The following is a 14,084-nucleotide window of genomic DNA, read 5'->3' on the forward strand; positions in this document are numbered from 1 at the left end:
AGTGAGTCGCACAATATGCCTTAAAGGCAATGCATTTGCAAATCTCTACAGGGATTCACGGAAATGTTGAGTTGTCATATAGCTGCTCCAATTCTGTCAGCTTTTCATAAATTCAAAAAAAGAGACTGACCCCTTCTGGGGTAACAGAAAAGGCACAATCAGAAAACCCAAAATCTAACAGCCTTTATGCTAGGCTTTCAGCCCCCTTCTAAGATTTATCAGTCTCTGTCTCTTGAAGTCCAAAGATTCACACTTCTCCTCTTGCTGGGGAAGTGCTGGGGAAACCCAGACCCATGCTCTCCTCTGCTTCCAGCTCAGGGACCTTGCATTAGGCAGCTAAGAACCACTCCTTCCAATCCTTCGCCACTTCCCTGGGATGCTCCTACCTTTTCCTGCTCAGTGTCTTTCACAGGGCTGCAGACTCTGCTGTTCCCACCCAGGGTCCTGTCTCCTCCTCATGCAGCCTTCCTCCCAATCGGCTAATAAGGAGCTTCTTCAAGGCCCTCCCAGCATCTTGGCCAGCAACTGGGTCATACTTCAGACCAACAGAGAGACAGTCAACACTCTCTATCCTCAGCCCTCCTCCTGGAGCAAGGGTTGTACTTCAGCCAGACCTTCTCCTGATGGGTGTCTCCCTGCTAAGGCGGAGTAGGAAGCATATAGGCCGGTCCCCTTCCCAGAGCTCATCCCGGGTGGCTGGGAGAGAGGCTAGACTTGCTCCACCTACTTTCCAAGGCTCCTAGTCCAGGGCACGTAAAGAGACTGTATGGGTTCTCTTCCCAAAGACTACTTACTCCCGGGCTTGCTTCCTCTCTTCCAGTATTTCCTAGGGCCTGGATGCACAAAGGGACGTAGGTATCATGTCACTGTGCCCAGCATTGCAATGCTTAACTTTTAGGCACCAAGGAAATTGCTGGAACAACAAAGGGGTCCCTAAAGCCTGGGTTAGTGGTCTAGGCTCCCTGCACAAGGCATGGGGAGACAGTGGTACCTCAGAATGGGATCCGTACAAGCCAGCAGGCTAGGTGGGGAGCCGCCTCAGCTGGCCCGTGGGAGATGCCAACAATGGGCGTGTGTCCTAAGCCCTGCCCCTCGGGAGTGAGACACGCAGCTCCCCCAGGGATCCCAAGCGGGACCCACTCTCTGGGAGCCAGAGGACTTCAGTACTTGCCTCACACAAAACAGCTGGAGGTGGTAACAGCCTCCCTTATAATCGTTAGCCTGGTGGTTATGGTACTCACTGGGATGTGGGAGAGCCTGCCTGGTTCAGTCCCCGCTTCTGGCTGAGGAGAAGGGATTTGAACAGGGCTCCCCTACCTCTTAGGTGACTGGACTATACACCCTGACTTTGGTCCAATTAACATTTAATTAAAGTGGAATGACTGCAAGAAGAGAGATCAACGTCAGAATATCCCATTGGCCAGTAGCTAGGGGACTCATCTGAGGAGTAGGAAACCTCCCCTTCCTGTCAGGCAGAAAGGGGAATTGAACCAGGGTCTCTCACAGCCAGGGTGAATACCCTAACCCAGTGTTTCTTAACCTGGGGGTTTAGAGGGGTCGCAAGTGCAGATCTGGTATTGGGGGTGGCAAGAAAGGCAATTGCCTGGAGCCACAGGGGCGCCATGAAACTAAGTTACATGCCTCAGCCCCGTGGGGGTGTGACTCAGGCTTCAGGGGTACAGTAGTTTGGAAAGGTTAAGAACCACTGCCCTAACCATTGGGCTGAGGGCTATAAGGGAGACTGTGCTCGCCACCACCTCCTCCCCATCAGACTGGGATTCTGTGTGGCATTAGGCATGCTCAAAGCATGTCTACCAGATTGTCCTTCCTCCCCATCTTCCCCATGGGGCCCACCAATCTTCCCCCAGTTTGTGGGTTGTGCTGGGGCTTAGGTAAGAGAGAGGCATCCTGAGGCAGAAATGTTAGGCGCTGCTGAGCAGGTTTAGGTGCCTACAGCACAAGGCACCAGACAAGCAGAGATTTTGTGGATTGCAGTGGGGCCTAAAACAGGCACTTTGGCACCTAAATATGGGGTTGAAGCACCTAAGTCCCTTTGTGGACCTGGTCCTAAATTCTTACATACCTCAGACCTCCCAAAATCTTAAAGGTGAGAGGTGTAGGCGGACCCACAGCCCAACTACCCTTCAGAAGACAGACCACCTCATCACAGTGGGTCTTCCAAAAGTGCTTAGTGTTATTTAAGTCTGGTCCCACTGAAGTCAGAGGTATAGCTGCCTTTTGAGGGGTGTTACCGTAAGTCAATCAGGGAATCCATGAAAGAGCCAAAAACTGAACCCAGGTCTTCTGAGTCCACCCCAGTACCTTAACCGCAAGACAATTCTGCTCCAGCAGTTTTTAAAAATGGCTCCTTGGTTTATTTATTTTTCCTGTTTCAAACTAATTTTTCCTTTCACCACCATGAACCCAATGACATTTAGGTTCTTGGCCAGTTGCTTCCACTCTGTGATTTTCATCGAGCTTTGCTAACTTTCCTCAAGAGTGAGCGGAAATTCAATTGCTGTTGGCAATCACTCCAATCCAGCTGTGCTGTTCAACAACCACAAATCATTACAGGGGAATGCGTATTTGTAATCGTTAATAGGAAATGTGCAAGATCATCCTCATCTCTATGTAGTCCAAAGTGTGCATTTGATCTTGTCCACCTGGAATGTGCAAGTTCATTAAAGACAGGATTAATCCTTTCTTAACAACAATTTGTTTCTAAGTGTGGCCATTCATTACATCTAGAAATTAAATAAATGAGTTTTCTGTTAAAAGCCAGCAAATTGGATATTCTTAGAATCATATTTCTACGGTTTTCTTTTAAAAAAACATTCTAAAGACTCCACTTTTGGATAGCAAATAATTAATTCTTACTAAAAGTGAATGAATTCACTTAGTAAAGTCAAAGAGAAATAAAGAAAATAAACAAGAAAGTACTCAAACATGAGGTGAGGTAGCTCTAGCTATTTTGTGAGAGTGTAAATGTTCAGTATAGCTGTTTGGGCCAGGAATGGTGTAACTTCAAAGTCAACTGAGTCCTGCCCTCCTGTGGGAGCTAGGAGTGAAAAATCAGACCATTTATAGATGTGGCTAAGTATTAGATATGGGAAATATCTAATAAGCCAATAAAGCACTGCTTTCATATAAAATACTAATAATCGTGAAAAAGTTTCTGTTTCTATTAGTTGAGATATTCAAAGCCAGCTAGGAGATTTGAGCATTGAACCACTGAAATTAATGGGAGTGGTGTAAGTCCCTGTAGGCTGGCAACTCAGCCCAGCAGGGTTGTCACAACCTTTCCTCAGGCCCAGGCTCCAAGGAAAGCCACAGCACCTTGCTCCAAAGAGCAAGTTAGTGGGTTTCATGAGTCTTTAGCTCCCAGCCCCCAGGCGGGGCAGATCCAGCAAAGCATTCTGTAGACAAAAGCCTTGGTATCCTCTGTAGCTGCAGGCCCAGAGGAGACAAGCACTCCCAGGGTGGCTAGGAAAGGGGGAGGGAGATGCAAGCCCACCCAACTCCACTGCATCCCAGCCCAGGGCAAGAGGGCTCTACCAGTGGCAAGAGGGCTCTGCCACTGAGTCAGCAGGGCTCCAGCCCAACACGTTGACATTGGTGCAACCACAAACTCAGCCAAACTGTAGTCGGCTGCCCCTGGGCTACTTCCTCCCACCCTGAACCCAGGTACTTGAAGCCAGGGGTCTTCTTCAGATTCTCCAGGGTAGATGGCCAGCAGGAGTCCCATTATCCCTCACCATCAACAGGTCCAGGAACTCCTCAGGGCCATCAGTGGATGGCAGCTCCTCCAGGTCCCAGGGTCCCAGTGGATCCTCTGGCACACAGGGCTCTGGCATCTCCAATGCATCCCAGGCGATGGGCAGCTCCTCCAAGTCATGGCTGGCCTCAGGGGGGTCCCTCCCAGTGAGCAGCCTCTGGTAGCTCTGCCCAGTCACTAGGGCCCAGCAGCCCTGGCAGGCCCTTGAGGCTCCAGTCAGCAGAGGGCTTGCACTGCACTGCACTGCACTGTCACAGATTCTGGGTCTGCCTAGACCACAGCCTCAGGAAAGGCACATCCTTCTCTGACAACAGCTTCCCCATGACTGAGCTGCTAGGCCGGACTTTTATATCTCCCCTTCCTGTCCTGGCCCTGCCCCTCTGCTTCTGGTGTCTGAGGCCTGCAGTGTCCTGATCCGTCCACCAGGGGCGTCGCGGCCCAGGGCCACAGCACCTTGCTACAGTCCCCAGGTCAGCTTTGAAAATTGCAACCAACAGATCTTATACACTAAAATAAACCCCAAACCAAGCCGCATTTTGGGCCAAAAACCAACCACCTGGTGACCTTTTTCAAATTTGATAGCACATTGCTTCTACACTTTTCTGTAATGGTGAGACAGCTGTTTGTTGCCAGATCCTGGACTCTGATACAGACATTACTGAAACACTTGATGACAGTGCAAGAATAACAATTTTGACCAGCATTTTCCATCTGTAACTTGCAAATGGTGCATCCCTTTCATTGTAACCCAGAAAAAATTATGTCAACTCCAGGGTTAAAAGAGTATGTTACCAAAGGAACTTTAATTGTTAAGCTGTACAAAGTTCTGCTTTTATTTTGCCACTTCTCCCATTGTTGTTACAGCTCATATCCTTGGCTGAAGAATAGCTTATCTTACAGGTCAGCAAATGGCAATAATTTTGCCAAGAACTTGCTTTATATTGACTTTGCCCTTGTGTGGCTACCCATCATCCATCAACAAGGAAATGCTTATGTCATAACAACAACTTCAGAAATGTTGAAATCATTGATTGAAAAAGGAACATATAAAACATTCAACAGACACGCAGACTCCTTTCTCTCCCTAATGATAAATGTAGAGGCCAGATTCTGAGTTCTCAGGGCTACAACCAAGCTCTTCAAAAGTGATTTGTCTCAGCAAGATGAGACATCTTAAAGGCACCTGGTTTTCACAGGGCAGTTGCTCAACATTCTTTGAAAATCAGGCCATTTTAAAGTGTCAGTGTGGGCACCCAAATTGCTAGTGACTTCCAGAAATCTTAACCTATATGCATAGAATGGATTGCGTGAAGGTCAATATGGGACTGTAGATAGTAGCTGTGGTTTCTGATTCACAATGGGAGGGTGGGCAGGGAATGTTTTCAGTCTATATAAAGAAGACTGGTGAGGTGGATTGGATTTTCTGCCTTGTGGCTGAATAATAGATGGGAGAGAAGATGTTTCTGGATTGCATATGAAGAATAAGTTGAGATATAATGCGGCCTCTTGAAAATAATGGATAGTTGGTGTACATGAAGTGTAAGTAGGAAGACGTTGGTGCCTCTGGTTGATAATGGATTAGTGAACTGAAGAGTGGTTTGTAGATGAGTCTGCAGGCCAAATATGCTACCTAAGAGTGTATTCTCTTGAAACCATTTTCATCAAACTTGGTTTGCTATGCAAATCTCTTTGAAACTTAAAAATCAAGCCAAGCCTGAAGGCTGTGAGTTTGATTTCCCCTGCAGAAGGAGAGGATGAAGACTGCATACCGCATCCAAGGCAGGATTGCTGTAGGGAGGATTTAGCCTTGGAGAGGTAGGATGATATTCTCACAATCAGACTTCTCTGGATGTTTCACCAGGAAACAGCAAGCATAGTGTTAGATTGTGATTTGGATTAGATGCCCATGCAAGGGAGTAAAGGAGAATAAAAACCTACTGAACCTCTGCATGACATTGGACATTGGGCCTGGGCGTAAGTCGGGGCTGAGAGCTGGGGATCCTGAAGCAGGTGGGAGGGTAGTAAGTGGGGAATGGACAGACCTTTGGCTCCACCCCCTACTCATGGAGCAGAATAGCTGAGCTAGCACAGGAAGTGTTGTCGTTTATTACTACTCCCTTGGAGCAAAGAGGAAGCAGGGAGGAACTGTACCTCATCGAAGTGGTCTGGAAGTACACCACCTCCCAGAGCTACTCTTTCGATAGGCCAGCTTGTGCACCACTTTTTGTTCAAGGCATTGTGTAAAGTCACAGTCTGGCCCTTGAATTGAGACTGGACGTGTGTGCTGCTGGCAAAGTCCAGAAGGGCTCCTGGCCACAGTCTGATATCCCAACTGCCAAAGAGTAGCATCTTTCTCTACAGATGGTGCCACTGACTTTGTACCCCTGATGGCGTAAGATACTGTTCCTGGTGAGTAAGGATATTGGACTCTGGCCCCAAATGGACACATCACTTTGGTGAGCTGGCCACACCCTTCACCAACCTGCCCTGCCCACTTTCTATATTGTTTGGGTCCATTCAGGGTCCCCCTACAAGATACCTAATTACATAAATGCCTACAACACTACTTTTGCTACCACTTTAAAAGCAAAATAGCTGTCGGCTCTTGAAAAACCTCTAGCAGATGAAGAATGTATTATAAGGTTCTCATTATTAGTGGCATCATTACACTATAAATTCTGTTCTGGAACGATCTGTTAAGCAATTGGAAAGGATTTCTGTATTAAAAAGGTAAATGTTTCCTATGGAAATAACTGATTTCCACTTTCATATCATCACCGTGACTGCTGCCCTTATTTGTTCATTTGCGCATACGTACACACACGTACACACAAGCATGCACACACACAGGAAAAAAAAGTATTAGTTTAATTCACTTAATAAAAATTCATCTGGCACTAGGGTGCCCCGCTGCCCCCCCAAAAAGTCCCAATTTTTCACACTTTTTATCTGGCACTATAGGGAAGATGTACAATACTAAAGATTGTGCCTCCAAATACCATCTCATTAACTTGTCTGTGCTCTAAGCTATACAATGACAAGTAGAACCTCAGAGTTATGAACGCCAGTGTTATGAACTGAGCAGGCAGCCATGCACATCATTTGGAACCGGAAGTATGCAATCAGACAGCGGCAGAGACTAAAAAAAAAAAAAAATACAGCACAGTTCTGTGTTAAACGAAAACTACTACATGACGAGTCGGAACCAAGCGGTACCGGGAACAAGTTCGTTTATAGGATACGGGAGGTCAAAGTGACAGAGACGAGGCTTATTTCTTTTAATCAAAAATGTTTTATTCTAAACAAATGATAGCAAAGGTTAAGGGGAACTCCGTGCGCGAAAGACCAAAATGTGCCACCCAGGACTTTTGCGTTAAAGATCTCACCGGATCAACGCACGGCTGTCACTTGTGTGACACTAGGGTGCCCGAATATGGAGTTTCCCAGGAGGGTTTACAACACAAATGACAAATAACAGTTAGATTATACTTACAAAGCTTAAGCAATAATACAGCATGTTGGCCAGACTCAATTCGCCGCCTGCGTTAGATTCTGTAGACGGGGAGAGTCGCCTACCGGGTGATCAGTCCGTGGCGAAGCAGGCTGGGGAAAATGCGTCAGTCCACTGAACTAACACACGTGAGATGCTGGGTGTCAGGTGATTCCGTTTCCTCTCTGCTTACTGTTGCTTGGCTTCTTGCTTTTATAGTTTTTACCAGCAACAGTTGGCTTATGCCTTGGTGGCCATTGGCTACTATTTGCTGCATAACCTTTTAAGGTTATTTTTGGCTGTCAGCCAACCAAAGGCTTACACATCGCTGGACACTCACTGAGCATGCACCGGCCAGGTGATGTCACCTATGCCTTAGCCATTTCCTTATAGGGTGATATGGTCTACACCTATGCAATCCCCTTATAAGGTAGCGTCAAGGTGATATGGCCAAAACCTATGCCATTCCCTTATAAGGCAATACCTACGTATAGTTCATGTTGCTGAGTCAACCCTCCCTGGGCCATTTCTGGGTTGGCATGAGTGTATGTGGCGTGGCAAACGCCATCTTATTATTCCGTTTCCACACTACAAAATAAAGGGAAAGATTTTTTTAAAGAAAAGATTTGATAAAGTAAGGAAACTGTTTCTGTGCTTGTTTCCTTTAAATTAAGATGGTTAAAAGCCGCATTTTTCTTCTGCATAGTGAAGTTTCAAAGCTGTATTAAGTCCATGTTCAATTGTAAACTTTTGAAAGAACGACCATAATGTTTTGTTCAGAGTTACGAACATTTAAGAGTAATGAACAATCTCTTTTCCTGAGGTGTTTGTAACTCTGAGGTTCTACTGCGGTTATCTTTACGGTGAATGCACAAAATCAATACATTGAAAGTCTGCAAATAAAATGCCTGTAATTTTTTTAAGTAATATATTTATTACTGCAGAGTGATATTTTTAAAAATTACATTGCCCATATAAGCATATTGACTGGGCTTTTAACAACTTTGTATCTTTTCATTATAATACAGGCAGCTTTTGTTCTGGGCATTTTGCTCTTTATGAAAAGCATCTGTTTCTACTCCGATTAGTGAAATTTAAGCTGTACAGAACTCCAGGAACATGCCTATTCAAGAGTAGCATAAATCTCAGAATGAAGGATATAAAATAATTCTTTTGTTTGGAGTTCAAGTTTGTAAAGTTTCATTTCTACTCAATTAAAACTGAGAACATTGTGCAGCGCTGGGCTTTTTTAATTAATATTTTATTATGCTTTACAGTTACAAAACACCACAAACTAATATTGTGGAGACGTAAGAAAGCAGCATTACAACAGCTGTTGTTACATAGTTATCTCAATAAAAGTCAAAAGCAACCCCTCTCTGCTATACAATGGGAGAGATCCTGCCTCCATATACCTACCTAGGTGCAGATTTGATTGACTTCATGGCAGTTGTGCCGGTGTATCTGAGATCACAATGTGGCCTGGAGAAAGAGCAATACACAGATGGGTTTTCATATAATAGAGCAGGGACACAAGAGTCAGAACCCCTGATTTTAGTTTTGTTTTTGTCACTGGCCCGCTGTGTGGCTTTGATTAAGTCACCTATGGCCTGATTTTCAGAGGCGCTGCTCAACCTGAGTTTCCACTGAAAGCTTTCAGAGTGGGGGGCTCAGCAGTGCCGAATATTCAGCCCCAAAGGCATCCAAAAATGGAGGCATTCAAAAATCAGTGGCCGCTTTTGGAAAATCTCAGCCTTAGCCTCCTTCTGCCTCAGCTGAAGGGGCTTAGTACCTTGCAGGAGATGCTCAGCAGCACAATCCCCCATTCGTCTGTTTCTTCTTCAGCTCCACTCCCAAGATGCTCCCATACTTGTGCTTCCCAAAAAGGGGGTGATGGTGGAGGAGAAGCTGCTGCTGCGGGTAAGGTTGGGTTGAGGAGACAGGCTGAGCGGGAGCTGTGCCCTTCAGAGACCAGCCTCACTGCAGTCAGCTCCATTGTGCAACACCAACAGCAATGCGGGCTACGAGAACTGTGCACGTGAACAGAGAGGTGTGATGGGGCGACTGCCCCACACTAGTCTGGAAAGGGTTAATAAAGCCCTAGGGAGGCTGAGCTGGGAGCAGCCAGTCAGGGCCAAGGAGGCCCTGAATAGGCAGCAAGCAGCTAGCAGAAGGATCAGTCACTCCCAGGAGCTTGGGAAGGGAAGGCTGGTGGCCCTGCAGACCTGGAAGGGCAGCACTGCGGACAGAGCAGTGGTCAGCTCTGGGGAAGGAGCAACTGACAGCCCTGAGGTAAGGCCCGGACAGTGGACTGCAGCTGCCATGGAAGGATGTGGCTGGACTGGGACTGCAGAATCCGCCGGAAGTGGGGAGAGCACAGATTGTGGCATGGTCGGAGGGCTGTGTCATGAAATGGATGCTGTGGGCTTTGGAGAGACCTGGGTCCTAAGGTGGAGAGGAAATGGTGGGCAAGACATACCCGCATGGGGGTGCTGGGACCCGTTGATCTGACTCCACAGGCTAACCAGCAGGAGGCGCACGGGCAGTGGGTGGAACCCTGGTACAAGAGGAAAGAGACCTCACTCCTCAGAATAGCAGTGACCCTTTCCTTTGGCACCCTGTAATGCTGCGTTACCTGCCTTTGCTCAGCCAGCAAGTGAGCTTGATAGGCCTGGACCCCGACCTCACCTCTGTAGTGATGGGAGAGCTGGAATCTGAACTTAGATCTGCACTTCAGTTTTACTATTGGCCCTTATTTCTACAAGGGGCAGAACCAAAAGCCCCAATCACAGAATCCCTCATTTGGGGAGCGAGGGGGGTGTTGCCCTGTGGATCAGAATCCGGCTTCATGTCTGCTCCCAGCTTTCCACCTGGTGCACACGCCCATTTACAGCCCATGTTGCACCTGCTAGAACCTCACCGATTTGTAAACGAGGGGTCACGCAGCAGCCTTCCATTCAGGCCTAAAAATGCCCTGCGTCTATCACTATCACGGTTGCTGGACTGGAATCCGACAGCTTTTCAAGGGATAAAAGTAAAACACTGCTGGGCCACATCTTCGGTTGCTGTACATCGACTCAGTGGACCTAAGCCGATGCCTGCCAGCTGAAGAGCTGGCTCTGATAGCTGTGACAGATACCAGAGCTCATTGGGTTTTGTTTTTTTTTTACAAAGCCACCCAGAGGTCTATTTATTATATGTAAAGCCTGAAAAGGGAACCCAGGATGACTAAGGCAAAATGAAATAATTTGCGGCCACAACGTTCATTCATCCATGACCTCATTTGAATAACAAGCTAGACGGAAACTACATGCCGATGTGAGTGTTTTGGGCAGGGTTTTTGTTATGGTTTGTGGCTGGCAAACAAGTTGCTCTACTAAATACCAAAGAATTCCCAAGTAAGACTGTATTATGTTTCATTTGCATTGAGCTGCTGATCTTTGAGGAAAAGTTCTGGGCAAGAACAAGAGACCCATGTTCTTGTAGCCCTGTGATGATGACAGCCAGGGATGTTTCTTTTCCAGTGGAAGCTGCTTCTTGGAATGACATGAAGAGGTCACGTTCAGAATAACTACACTACAGCCTGAGGTTACCTATTGGGAACCAGAAGATGAAGGCTGTATGTGAGCCAATGCTATTCAGCAACTGCAGCCTATTCTAAACATTGGGAAATGGTGCTGGGGAAACATGCTGGAACTTCAAACCAAAATATAGACCAGACTTTCTGGGTGTGTTGACACATCAGGACAACTTGTTTCAAAACATTGGTGAAAAGGCAGAGAAGGGTGTGTGATTCATACCAGCACCCTCATTTATTATCTGAAACCCAGGGGATTTGTCCACTGATTTTGGTCTCTGCCTTCTTTAACTAACATGCTTCTTATACATAGGGAATCTTAAGAAAGTGCTTGAAAATTCAAAGACCTGGGCCAGATCCCCATCTTGTGTAAACTGGCATAGCTCCACTGAAACCAAAAATCTGCCCACTGATTCTGATCTCATACCAATTTGACAGCACTGGAAATCGATGGACTATAAGGAGGTTACTCTGGATTTACACCTGCATAAATGAGCAAAGAATTTGGCTCATCTAGCTAATTCTGAGCTCCAACGGTGCAACACCAGTTCATGTCAGGTGAGGATCTGGCTCAGTAAATGAAAATGAAAAGCTATATCCTATGTGCAATCCACCTACAACTAAACTAGGCTTCAATAAGCTATTGGCGAAATTTCTCCTGTGTTCTGCACTCAATTCATGATCATGTGGTACTGCTTATGTTCTTAATATACAAAGAGAAAAAATCTTGAACATTACAATTACCTTCCCTTCTATTTAATTTACTTTATGGGGTGGTGGTTTTACTTCTGTTAGGAAAAAAAAATAAAGTAGTTTAGTTCAGTTTCTTTGTCTTAAAAAAACCATTCCATAGAAACGAGAGAAGGGTGGAGGTGATTGTGCAAGTCGGCAGAGCTTGCTTTCAAGATTGCACTGACCTGGAGAGTAGCAGACCTGGGGATGTCTCCTGCACAGATGCAAGGTGCTGACCAAAGGAATATCAGGTGGCATTGAAATGACACTTCTGAGCGTGTGTCAATATAGTGCCACGGGAAATCCTACAAGGAAGTGAAAAGAATCGGTTTCTCTCCGTGCAACACAGGCTCTTTCTGCTGGTGCACATGAGCTGCCAACTGGATGGATCTCCCCAGCTGAGTTTTCCCCCTCTGCCAGGTGTGGCGTGTCCCCAACTGGTCTGGAGCCATAATATCTGGATCCTACACCCCCCACCCCCAACCAGCCTTGGTTCAAGGGAAGTGGCAGGAAGGGGAAGGAGTGTGGCCAATTGTATTGAGCATTTGCAATTCTCAGCTGGCAGATGGCCCCCTGTGGGCTACTACTATCTACCATAGTCCACCTATCCAGTGCTACTCTAAATTATGCTGAGGACTGGGGCACAGTAGAGTGGGCCCCAGATTCAAGAGTGGCAACTGGCTCCTTTGTGCCATCCCACCCCTCAATTTGTCTTTCACCCTATGGTGCAGCAGAGAACCTGCCCAAAATGCTCAGGGTCCCTGTATGATTAGGTGTCAAGTTGTACAGAACCCTGTCATTAAAGTAGACAGATCTTGTGCAAATAAAGGAGCCAGTCTTGCTCCTACTGAAGACAATGGCATAACGATTGACTTCAGCAGGATGAGAGGCAAGCCCACAATGTATGTTTGGATTTACAGTATGTACATCTAACCCAGTCTATGTAGCAGTCCGACTTTATGTTATATTGACCAGTTATGTCATTCTTGAGATGTACTGTTTACACCTGGACAGAACCAGGTGTGCTTTGTCACATGGTGACTTCAGGCTTCCTGTGGTTAGTTCATTTAGTGCTGGGGAAAGTATAGATGATTCTGATTAACGTGTTTGTTTTAAAAAAACTAACCTTGGGCTTCATGTTATGGCCATATAAGCAATCAACCCTTAAGATGACATTAATGGTTGGCTTTGTGAACAATCCTGTCATCTTTTAAAATGCTGCTTTAGTTGTCACACAGCCTCAGGGTGGGTAATTATCTCACTGTTTCATCAATGTAAAAAACACAAGAATTTGGATAAAATCACCTTGAATTTGGAAGGCTTTCAAATTCTTCCTGCTAAAGAAGTTGGATGGTAGAGTATAATGGCTGGGGCTAGGAAAACAAGATGCTTTACACTGGCCTTCTGCCCAGCACACGCCTGACAGAAGACACTTGTATATGTAAAACAAAAAGCTGGTTCTTCATTTGGAAAGTAATCCTCAGACAACAGAGATCAGGATCATCTTCAGCATAGAGAAAGTGAGATAAAGGTTGTCTGAAATGTAGATTATTTTCCTGTCCAGAAACTGTTGACCATCTCCTCAGCTGGTATAAAGTGGTATCAGTCCACTGACATTAATGGAGCTATGCTGATTTACACCAGCTGTGAATCTGGCCCTGTACGCCTGAAATGTTAGACTGCTGTCATGATGGAAACGGAGGGGTAGAAACCAATGCCACGGTCATCTCTGTATAATAAAAGATCAGCCTCTATTGGTGGCTGAGTTATTTCAGGATAGTCTGTATTTATTCAGAGCAAGAAACTTTTAAGTAGAGGACTCAAGAGTAGGAAAATTCTGCCCAATCACGCTGGGCATAGTAAGAATTAATTAGATCATGTTTGTAAGTGCTTATTGTAATTACAATTATATTTATTATAAATGTAGAGAACCCTTTCAAATTCACTTATGCTTAGCACTTTGGGGGGAGATTGTCAAAAGCCCCCAGCTCACACGGGAAATCAAAAGAATGTGAGCACTGACTGCCCAATTGTACCTTTGAAAATCCTCCCCCTTTGTGCACTATTTATTTATTATTTTAAAGGCACGAAACATGGGTGTGGAGAAGAGATCTGTCTTTGTTGCCAGGGCCCAGTCACATGACATAAATTAGGGTTACAAGTTATGCCCAAGTCAGGATACTACAGATCAGTAGTTACTGATACACAGGGCTGCTGTTCTGCCTGGCTGACATATCACGTTACTGCAAGCTACTGGTGCTTTTGCTTGCATGCATGCTTGTTTTACAGTAGTTCTTATCCCTCATTCCACTTTAGCACAGGATTTTCTATGATTTTTCCACTCTGTGTTGGGCTCATCTCCTTCTCTTCCTACTAACAAATGCCAATGGCAGGGATAAATTTCAGGAAGCAATTTCACTCTTCTCATTTCTTCAGTCTTAAAGCACACCCATCACTGTGGCGTCTGATCATGTGTAGTGAAATGTCTGAGGTTCACAGGGCTGCACCTA

Source organism: Emydura macquarii, unplaced genomic scaffold, assembly GCF_026122565.2.
Source record: "Emydura macquarii macquarii isolate MOO-44397 ecotype Brisbane River unplaced genomic scaffold, CSIRO-AGI_Emac_v2 contig_2676, whole genome shotgun sequence".
Lineage (NCBI taxonomy): Eukaryota > Metazoa > Chordata > Testudines > Chelidae > Emydura > Emydura macquarii.